The 11,071-nt window shown below is 46.5% G+C and overlaps 1 protein-coding gene across 2 annotated transcripts in view; it reads left to right on the top strand.

Annotated features, from left to right (window-relative positions):
• Positions 1-1,483: 1,483 nt before the first annotated feature.
• The window catches only part of MAF1 (MAF1 negative regulator of RNA polymerase III), a 230,839-nt gene continuing 221,251 nt past the window's right edge, over positions 1,484-11,071 (top strand). Inside the window, exon 1 of one of the 2 annotated variants that reach the window (XM_078686530.1) lies at positions 1,484-1,758. The gene's annotated coding sequence lies outside the window, so the exon portion shown is untranslated. The remainder of the gene's footprint in view (positions 1,759-11,071) is intronic. The other variant, XR_013610438.1, reaches the window with a different exon arrangement.

The following is an 11,071-nucleotide window of genomic DNA, read 5'->3' as shown; positions in this document are numbered from 1 at the left end:
TTCCTACCGCCCACGGCTTTCTTTTTGCATACTCTCAGCCAGTTGGCTGGACTTTCAGTGCCTGCGCAATTTCACACCTGTGATTTACAGTGCAGGGTCTGATCGGACCCTGTCACTCTCAGCGTGATACTGAGCTTGCTCGTCTGTCACATTAACTAAATGTAAATGAGCGGCTCAGTGTAGTAATGAGGAGATGAATATCCAATTAAAAGTTAAATATGCATCCTTTATTGGAGAAGCACTGTGGTACATCCATTCATGTCTTCAAGTAATATCATTGTGTCAGTTACATGGAATCCAGTGACATACATAGGAATACTGAATGAAAGATCTCTATTACACACCTAATACTCTAAAACACTATTACATAAGACTCTACACTCAATTAACTAACAATAAATAAAACACCATTACTACACTCGGCACAGAGCTACGGTGGCGCTTTGGCTGAGAGTGGCATTCAGACAGCCACATCCTCTGCAGCACAAGTACCACTGAGCCTACCAGTCATGAGTACCGGTACGCTCTGTGGCAAAGAAAAAGTGCTGGTACTCAGGAGGTTAAAAATAAAAAGTGCTGGTACTCAGTACCGGTGAGTACCGGCCCATTTAAAGCACTGGTTTTAATTAATTGTATTTGAGCAAGGAATCTCTATTTTAATATGTTTTCAATTTAAGCAATGGTTTTAATTACTCAAGCATAATAAAATGTACTTACTTACTTACTACTCCCTCTAACGGTATGGAAGTGCCTTCCCAGTGTGTTCTTGTTTTTGGAGTGTTTGCTGTTTATTGAAGAATTATCATTGTACCTGTGTTTGGTACTCTTTTGTAACATGCACACGCCACTTTTCTCTTGTAACACACTGTTTGCTACATCTCACATTTTGTTTGCTTTAGATACTTGCACAAGTGCCACCACTGCCTACGTAACGTTTGTTCTTGTGCGTCTGCCATATATAGCAGTATTATACCTCTAATTGTACTTTTTTTCTTGTAACCTGCACACATGTCGCTTTTTCCTCCTGAATTGCACCGTTTGCTACCTCATGTATTTTGTTTGCTCACAATTGTCACTTTTGCCTCATGTAACTTAATGTTTGCTTTTGTAATTTGCTCACTTGTAATTTTCTCTTCATGTATAATTACTGTTCCTAGTGTGAAGCGCTCTGACGCCTTCGGGTAAAGCCCGCTCTATATAAAAACGCATCCATAAAAAAAAAAAAAAATTGGTCATTGAGTATAGCGTTCAGCGGCTGCTAAATCGGTGCCCCGTGAGCGGCATTTTAGAACCCCTGGGGATCCTAGACTTGTGCAGTGCCCCAGAGGTATTAGCAAGAGTGTAATTTTGCCAGGTGCCAGGGCACGGTTGTAGATTGGACGATTTCACCGTGTTCTGATTGGGTTAAGTACATGACTGATAGCTGTAAGGTCCAATCATCAAACAGATACATCTTTAAGGCGAAAGGTAGAGTGGAAGAATTGACGGCTACTGTTCACGTGACTGATCGACGGCGGCCAATGAGATTGCTGCGTGCTCGGTGGGCGGGAGCTGAGGTTCTGTTGTTGTCGTCTCCGTCGATTGTGGCGTCGCTGGTTTTGGGGTTCGTTGTCCGTGAGTCTCAGGCCTTCGTGTCAGTCCGCCCCCCACCCCCACCGAGCGACATGGCGGGGCTCAGAGGCTGCTCGAGTCGTAGTCCGCAGGGGGCGGCGAGATCGCACCGACGGAGAGGAGCCGCCCACTACTAAGGAGCCGAAGGTGAGCCCGTTGGAGTAGACTGAACCCTCCCGGAAACTATGGGAGACCGAGGACCCCAATTCATCCAGGGTCAGGCACCGCTGCTGTAGGCCCTGGGTATTTATTTATACGACCCTTGGCAATCGATAAATGTCTTTCCCCTTCCGGATTAAAGCATCCCACAAACCGCCCCCGAGTAACAGTTACCCACCTTTCCCGATACTAACAACCCCTCTGCCTCAGAACTAAGTAACGACCTTCTTTTGTCAATAAAATCCCACCGCCCTTAGGCTACAAAAGCCCCCCATCAATAAAAACGACCTTTTTGACTCTGCTAAATACCCCCCCCCCCCCACATCTCTGCGCACCTTCTCCGACAATGAACCACCCCCTCACTGCGAGCAGTGGCCCTTGTCCTGCTCCCGCCCTGGAGCCCAAGAAGGCCTCAGCTGCGTAAACCAAAAAGATAACCCATCCTCCTGTAAACTATGACCCTAGTGCCCTCCCCGACTAAACAACGCCCGCAGTGCTCTTTGTCTATACGGAAGGAAGATAACCCCCTCCCCCCAGGTGTATCAAATCTCTCACCCAAACACACGGCCATAAAATAAATGCTTCACCTAGGTCAAATCCCCCCCTCCGCTTTACAACCGTTTAGAGAAATAGCTCATTCTTTCGACCAACGCACCCACTTCACTGCCATTAAGAACCCCTCCTTCCCCCAAGCCAAATAACGCCCCTTTCACTGTTTGTGTGAGAAGTTGCACAAAACTTTGTGTAAGTAGGGCTTTTCCCCAGGCTTTGTGCACTGCACGGATTCTACACAATCAGACAAAGAAGGAGGTATTTTGACCCTGAACACTAACAAAACATGACCAAAGTGGCGACTCCCACAGATTTTAAAGAATCTGTGGGAGTCGCCACTTTGGTCATGTTTTGTATGTATAAGAACTTTATTGTTGGTTAATTAAAACCCTTACAATATAAAAACACTTGCAGCATAAAAAAAGCACTGTATAAAATTGCCAAAAGGTACAAAGTTAACATTTTACTTAAAACTCTACAGAGCTTCTTGGCAAATAAAGCAAGAGGGTCAAATCTAGCACATTCCTAACATACAAGTATACAGGGGCAAACTAATAAACCTCCTAGTTGTTTCTCGATAAACAAACTGTTTTCCAATAACAGTGGTGGTTGGACATCGCAAATAAACAAGGAAGTTCAGTTTCTCATGTTCTCTATTCAAAATTCCATAGAAGTAAGCTTGACCAAAAAAACAGCCGACACGTGTTTCGTCAGTACTAGGGGTAAGTACTAAAGACTTTTTCAAGGCTAGGCAAGACGAAAAATAACGTCGTGTGTCGTAGATTTAAAATATGGAACCATATACAAAGAAAATCCGGAAGGTCAAGTCATAGTCCAGGTATTGAAGAATATGGACTCAAAGCATCCTAGTCTGGGTGTTGTAATAAAGCACCTGGGAAGTTCTGCATACACCAAACGCAGGGCTCCCCCACACGGATGTAGTAACCAAGTATGCTCAATCAGGACGAAGGAATGATCGTTGTCTTAACTAAAATGTTCCAGTAGTAGAGAATGAGATTATCGGGGGTGCAGTCCAGTGCTCACATGTTTGGTTTCACTGAGTCCGCCACTACACGGACTCGACTATTCATGATTTTCGCTGCAGTGGGGCTTGGCTGCAGTATATTGGAATACTCTTCCAGGGACATTCATTATGTAAGCTCACACACTCACATGTGAGCACTGGACTGCACCCCGATAATCTCATTCTCTACTACTGGAACATTTTAGTTAAGACAACGATCATTCCTTCGTCCTGATTGAGCATACTTGGTTACTACATCCGTGTGGGGGAGCCCTGCGTTTGGTGTATGCAGAACTTCCCAGGTGCTTTATTACAACACCCAGACCAAGATGCTTTGAGTCCATATTCTTCAATACCTGGACTATCACTTGACCTTCCGGATTTTCTTTGTATATGGTTCCATATTTTAAATCTACATGTCTGGACAAGCCCCTATGTGACACACGACGTTATTTTTCGTCTTGCCTAGCCTTGAAAAAGTCTTTAGTACTTACCCCTAGTACTGACGAAACACGTGTCGGCTGTTTTTTTGGTCAAGCTTACTTCTATGGAATTTTGAATAAAGAACATGAGAAACTGAACTTCCTTGTTTATTTGCGATGTCCAACCACCACGGTTATTGGAAAACCTTTTGTTTATCGAGAAACAACCAGGAGGTGTATTCGTTTGCCCCTGTATACTTGTATGTTCGGAATGTGCTAGATTTGACCCTCTTGCTTTATTTGTATTTTGCCAATCTCTGATCGTCATTGAATCTCTCTTGGTAGTGGGGGATAGCGGTCTGTGCAGCACTCCGTCTTCGCAACTGAAGATTTGTTACATTTCCAGTATTTATCATATATCTTATTGTCAATAGTGAATGTGCGGTCCTTTCCTCTTGGATACACCACTACCGTCTCTCCCTCTCTAGCAGAGCTTCTTGGCAGTTAGTGATCGACTTGGGTGCCAGGTTGGGGTCAGCAGATTGATGGTAGTTGGAAAGCGATTACTTGACCCAGGGATGGAGTGCTGCACTGCCATAATGAGGAGTGTTTGGAAGCAGCAGTGACTTCCAGTGGTTTTGCGCCTTGGTGATAAGTTTTGTTAACCCGATATTCAGCTTCGTGCTATTACGGCTTAGCGGCATGATCGAATTCCGAGCCTAATCCGTTCATCTCGCAGTAGAAGTCGTACGTTGCGGGACATAGGCAAACTGTGTTCCATTCCTTCAGTATGGTAGCCGCACAGCCTGCATTGGGTGTGATTATCTGGTTGGTGCAGTTTTTGGAGGTTCTTTAAAAAAGGCCATTCCCTCATCCTTAGAGCCAGGAACTTTCTTTTCCAATAAAGTGCAAACATGCTAGATAAATAAGCGTACAACTCCTGGTTTAAAATTTGTAATCGCTGCCCAGGCGTGTTTCCTTTTTGACAATATTGCCCTATCCGAATGAAAGGACCACAACCTTACGTTCTTCTTGATGACTGCTTTCAAGCCGACTGGGGGGATTTTTTCCCCAAAATTCCTTGACACCGAATAGTTGTAAACTATGATTCAGGTGAACACGATATTTGTGACTGGCGTGACTTTTCTGGATTTCTTGCTAGAGTCTGGACTTTCCCGGTATTGCGCAATCTGTTGCACAACTTTATAAACGTGACAGCCTCTAAGCTGTGATGGTCAAATAGACATAGTTCGAGGCGATGCTGACTTTGGCAGATGAAATGCACGTTTGAACATTTTGTTAATTAGTTTATTTAAAATAATGTTTGTGGTACTCTTCGTGATCTCATTTTCATACGTTAACGTGTCAGTTATCCTTCGCCTTCATCACTTTAAACATTGGAATTAAACTGGGACCAGGCAGTTCTTTAGGTGCGACCGCAGCGCGAACGCGCTGTCGCCAGCGAGATCTATTGTCACTGACTTGCCTCCGAAGGGAGACAGGAGATGGGCACGTGCAGGACGGACTGGAAATGTGAGCACGTACAGTCACGCAATGTGCACATATCCTGTCCCACTTCCGTCCTCTCAAGCTGTGCAATTTTTCAGACTTGGTTTTAGAGATGTCTGGCTACACACACGGAGACACTTTGGCGGTTTCGGCTATTTGAAAGTGCGATCGGCCGACACACCAGCCAGCAGGAAATAAAATATGTCCAAAGCACTTGGAAAGTTAACAAGCACACATAGCTCGGCGCTCTGGATTGCAGGTTTAACCTACCAACAGGGCGCTTGCGGGGCCGTTACCCTCCGAAGTGGCAGCCTTCCGACTGAACGGAGCTCCGTTCTACGAAGAAGTGAAAAAGTGTTTAGCGGGAGGCTCGGCCCAGCCTAGCCGATGAAGCCTGCAGTGACACATGTGGGCAGATACATATCTGCCTGTGCAGGCACGAGGCGGACCCAGAGCCGCCTGCGCCCCTCCCAGCCTGGGCTCTCCACGAGGAACGGCTGGGGTGTGTCGCCGAAAGCAGCTTTCATGGTATGCTGGGACAGGGTGCACTTGCTTTACCTGTTCCCGTTTTTGTTTGGGAAACGACTGCCAAGGCGACCGGTACATTCCTGTTGTGTAAGCTATGACTCGACACCAGAGAGGATGCTCTGTTCAGCACATGACGTATGCTGCCACGCAAAGGTTATTTCCAGTAAACGGGTCGAAAGCTTAGCTTTTTCTTTTTAAGTCATAAACTTCAATTTAATTAGCGGCGCTCTTCTAGGAAAACCGCTTCTACGTGAGTAGACTTTTGGTGCTGGCGTCTTTTTTTCCGCTGGTTTGGATTACCCCAGTTTCATTGCAACATATTGCCAACTCAAACTTGCCGGCAGTGTGAACACTGGAGGTTTGTAGCCAGGAGCTTGGAAAAGGGCATGTGGGGAATAACTAAAGCAGCAAACCTCCCTAGCTGTGTATCAAGCTTGCTCTACAAGAAAGCGGGTGCACTTACCAGCCATGGCCATTGCCCACCTCACTGCAGTCCCGCACACCGGCAGACCCTTAGCCTGCTGTTGGCAGTGCCTCGCCTGACCGTGCTGCTGTTCACATTTCCTCAGGGGTACTGCTTAGCCTCCGGCTGCAATGCACACTGTCTGCTCCAGTGCCTTACTCTCCTGACGGCCGTATGCAGTCAGCGGCCCCCATATCCTTCACTGCACACGTGGCATTAGAATCTGAGGTGCGCATCTACCCCTAACGGGGAAAAAAACAGGCTTGTGCAGGAAACAACACTTTCATGGGCTGCTGCTCGTACACACAGACTCTGGCACCGCTTCACATAAGTCCCTGTTTTGTGCAGAAACCCATGTACTGCACAGGATTGGGACTGGTTAAGTCCTATGTGAAGCAAGGGAATGTCATCAAATGTAACACCGATACAGGAGTGTTCATACACAGACCTGCCTCTGCCACGCCACAATAAAGTCAGTCAACAAGCGAGCTCTGTTCTGCCTGAGTTTAAAATGGCCTCACCCGCATGCGCAATATTAATTTGTTTACCGTTGGAACTGATGTAGTCTCAGTGGTGACCGCTATGTATGCATACAGACGAGGTATATGGCGACTACTTCTCTGTGTTTGGGAGTACTTGGGGTTGCGTGGCTTTGCCATGCCTTTGGATTTAAGTGATGTGGCAGCGTGCACTCTATTCAAGATAGAGGCAATTAAGTCTCCTCTGAAATGCAGGGGCAATATAACCAACAACCATGACAAGTTCTCCGATTGAGGACCGCAGGGATGGGTGTGCGTATTTTTTTGGAGGATGAACTTTATTCCAGGTTGAGACACCATGTTAAAATAAAGTCACAGAAAGAACGCTAACTTGTGTTTGTAGGCACTGGGAGTGCCAAGTCCTGTTATCCTCTCCCAGCTACCCTCCCATTCACCGGCCTCCCATTCACTGCCCGCACCCAATTGCCAAAGGCAATAGCTCACTTTAGTTTCCCATGGTCGTTGGCCACAAAGTTTTCGAACTATTGTGTTCCCAATTTATTAAAATAGGTCTTGCATTATTAAACTTTGAGCTATTGGTGTTGCATTATTTAGCAATGCCAATAGCTCAAACTTTAATAATGCGTTAATAATGCGAGACCTATTGCATTGCAAATGCTTGTTTAGACAATTTATTGGCGGCAACTTCTAAGGCCAGGGCTTTAGTCCTCAGTGCTTCTTTCTGTTTGACAAATGAGCTTCTGGTGTCAAGAAATATTCCCAGGTATTTGTAGTGTGGTGTTGAGTCAATTTTTACACTGTTGAAGTGCCACCCTCCAAGCGTCTTCTTTAGCTTCCCAAATGAAATTGTTTTTGATAAGTTCAACTCTAAGAAGTTGCTAGTGGTATAGGGGAACAGTTCTTCAAGTAGCCTCTGTAGGCCCACTTTCGTATGGCTAAGCAGCACCAGATAGTCAGTGTATAGGAGGTTGCTGATACGTACTCCGTCTAATTGAGGTGGGTTGAAGTTAACACTGTCAAGAATTTGAGAGAGATACGATATAAACAGGTTAAAAAGAAGTGGAGCCAGCACGCAGCCTTGTTTTACTCCGCTACTCGTCTCAATCTTCCTAGAGACATGGGATCCTTCACCCAGCTTTATTCTAATCCATGTATCAGAATGGAGTTGAACTATTGCGAGTAGCAGAGGCCGGGGTACGCCGCAGGACTTTAATTTTTGCCACAGTAAGACCCGGGGTACTTGCTCGAAGGCCGCTTTAAAGTCTATGAAACAGCAGTGCAATTGGGTTTGTTGGACTGACATTGTCTCTATTAAAACAGACTGGGTTAGTAGGTTGATTGTTGTGCCAGAGTTGGCCACGAAACCCATCCGATTGAAGTGGAGGTTCTTTGTTTCGATGGCCCAAGCCAGCAGGTCTTCTAACGAGATGCTGGCATAGTATGTAGACTCAACATCTAAGAGTGCTATTATTCGATAGTTACTGGGGTTGTTTCTCTTCCTGCTCTTGTAGATGGGATGAATGATAGCACCTCTCCAGGACTCAGTAACAGTGTTGTTTGGCCTGCAGTAAGAAAACATGGGGGTCAGATGGACCGTCCAGAATTCAGCTTCCAATTTAAACAATAACAAAACACAGTTGTCCCTAAAGGAATCATTTGATTAAATGTACTTATTCAAAAAAAGTCACCTTCGTGATCATCAATTGGCTCTATGCAGGAAACAATCAACCAATACCTGACTGTATCAAAAAACAAGTTTTATTCTTGTATTTACTTTTTTCAATATATTTTCTTCATACTAGGCAACACACACATCTGAAAATTACAATTATTTACGGGAGTGTGAAATCACCTTTTGCCACAATTATGGACTTTTGAAATACCACAATATGTGAGAAAATCACAATCATACGTGTATTTGTGTGCACTTCAATTACAACATATTAGTAAAATGGTGATACAATGTCGACGTTTCAGTCCCCCGTTGGTCTACAAGATACATAGGACCATCAGCAGGACGATGTAGTTGCACATGTGTATATATCTAATGAAAAAACAAGCTTCGACTTTAGTAATTCACCCACATATACATATATATCTATGTTGCTTCACACACAAGGACAACAAATGACACCCCCGTGAACCGGACTGCCCAGTGAATAAGACAAACCAAAGACACTACAGTGTCTTTAACCATTTAAACAAGGCCTGGGGGAGACCGTTTGGCCCAGGTGCACCATCAGCTCTGGCTTTCTTTATTAAATGTAGAATCTTATGGTTTAGTTCTTCCGGTGTCGCTTTTGACACAAAGGGTGAATCGATGTTGTCCCCACAAGCCACATTTACTGGTTCTTCAAGAGGACTAATGACCGAGAGGCTAGAGCCCGGCCATGTTGGCTTCGTAGCCTCCGTGGAGGGTATCTTTATGTTGGCTATACTAGGTAATTTGGGGCTGGCGACTTTGTTGATGTTTCCCTTAAAATGAGATGATAAAAAGGACGACCATTCGTCAGCACTGATGTTTGCACTGCCATAGCTCCTTCCACCTCGCTGGCTCTTGTTTACAAGAGACCAGAATTGCTTTGAGTTTGGTATGATATGATATGATAACTCTCAATCAAAGGAAGAATTACTGTGCTCCCTAGGGAAAAGTCCAGAAAGGAGAAAGTTTGGCCGTCGGATCGTGTCCAAGCTGGAGGAGTATCTGTGTGGAAACGACCATTCAATACGGTATAACCTACGCTCCCTAGCTGAATGACCGCATATTCGCCCAATTTTGATGGTCTGTTTCCTACGGGAACTGACTGTGTTGCAAGGTGTGATGGAACCATTGAGGGGGGCGAACCCTGGTTCCTCAAAGGAGTCGCAGTAAAGGTTGGTATTAAAATATCCTGTAATTATACTTGGTATACTACCACGCTCACTGAGCAGGTTGCAAGCGGTGGCGGCCAGGCAATCCAGTTTAGATTTTTTCTCAGTGGTGCGTGGGGATATGTAAACATTCAGGAGAAGCAACTGGGTATCGGTGTGTTGACTTCCCAGAAGGATTCCAGAGAGCCAGTCCTCAAATTGTAGCTGCTTAGTGGACTGATAGTTTAGTTGACACACAGATCGCCAGACTGCCACTCGGCCTGCCAAACGTGGACTGTCTTGTTGCAAAAGACGAGAATTCAAGGTAACCTTCAATGGGAATACTGTCTACTGCTCAGGTTTCCTGCAGTAGAATAATATATTCCTTTAAAACACCACGGGTGGCTGCTGATTGAATTTTGTGACCAAGGTCAATGAAGTTCCAGGAACATATTGATAGTCCAGGTTTGGGGGTATTTCAATCTTTCCGGCTTCTCACTAGGGCCCCTGGGAGCCAAGACCAGTTGCCTTTTTCGGGGTTTTGCTGGTTTGTTGTGTACTCCTGGATTGCTGTGGGCGAGCGACTTCTTGCTGACTTTAATACGGAGAAGGTGACCGAACTATCACTGAAAGCCTGGATCTGATTATTTTCCAGTATCCTAGGACGCTCCCGCGCCGCACGGCCACCAGCTGCTGCGTGTGCTTCCCCCTCCGCTGTGCCTTGCTGCCCGACTGCCGCCTCGTGACCACGCCCCCTCCCCAGAGCGGCGTGGTCCGTGATCGGCGCTCCGCTCCCTGTGCCCCTGGTGTTTATTTTTCTGTATTGATTAAGTAGAAGTGTCATTGCCATAATTGTTGTCTTTCCCGCTGTATCTGTTAACATTGTTGTTTCTCCCGCTGTTTTCCTGTTCTCTCCTGCCTTTTGCCGCCCTCCGTCGTCGCTCCCCGCTTCCCGCCCCTTTTTTCCTTCTGTTCCCTCCCCGCTCCCGCCTCCCAGCTGCTCCGCCCACCCGCGCACTTGGCCATATATGGCGACCATGCGACGCAGGTGAGTGTGTCCTAGTCCTAGGACGCTCCCGCGCCGCACGGCCACCAGCTGCTGCGTGTGCTTCCCCCTCCGCTGTGCCTTGCTGCCCGACTGCCGCCTCGTGACCACGCCCCCTCCCCAGAGCGGCGTGGTCCGTGATCGGCGCTCCGCTCCCTGTGCCCCTGGTGTTTATTTTTCTGTATTGATTAAGTAGAAGTGTCATTGCCATAATTGTTGTCTTTCCCGCTGTATCTGTTAACATTGTTGTTTCTCCCGCTGTTTTCCTGTTCTCTCCTGCCTGTTGCCGCCCTCCGTCGTCCCTCCCCGCTTCCCGCCACCACCGCTGACCCCGCCCCTTTTTTCCTTCTGTTCCCTCCCCGCTCCCGCCTCCCAGCTGCTCCGCCCACCCGTGCACTTGGCCATATA

The sequence above is a fragment of the Lissotriton helveticus genome, chromosome 4_1 (assembly GCF_964261635.1).
Source record: "Lissotriton helveticus chromosome 4_1, aLisHel1.1, whole genome shotgun sequence".
NCBI lineage: Eukaryota > Metazoa > Chordata > Amphibia > Caudata > Salamandridae > Lissotriton > Lissotriton helveticus.
Note: the sequence above shows the minus strand (reverse complement) of the source record. Positions and strands in the feature narration are given on the sequence as shown.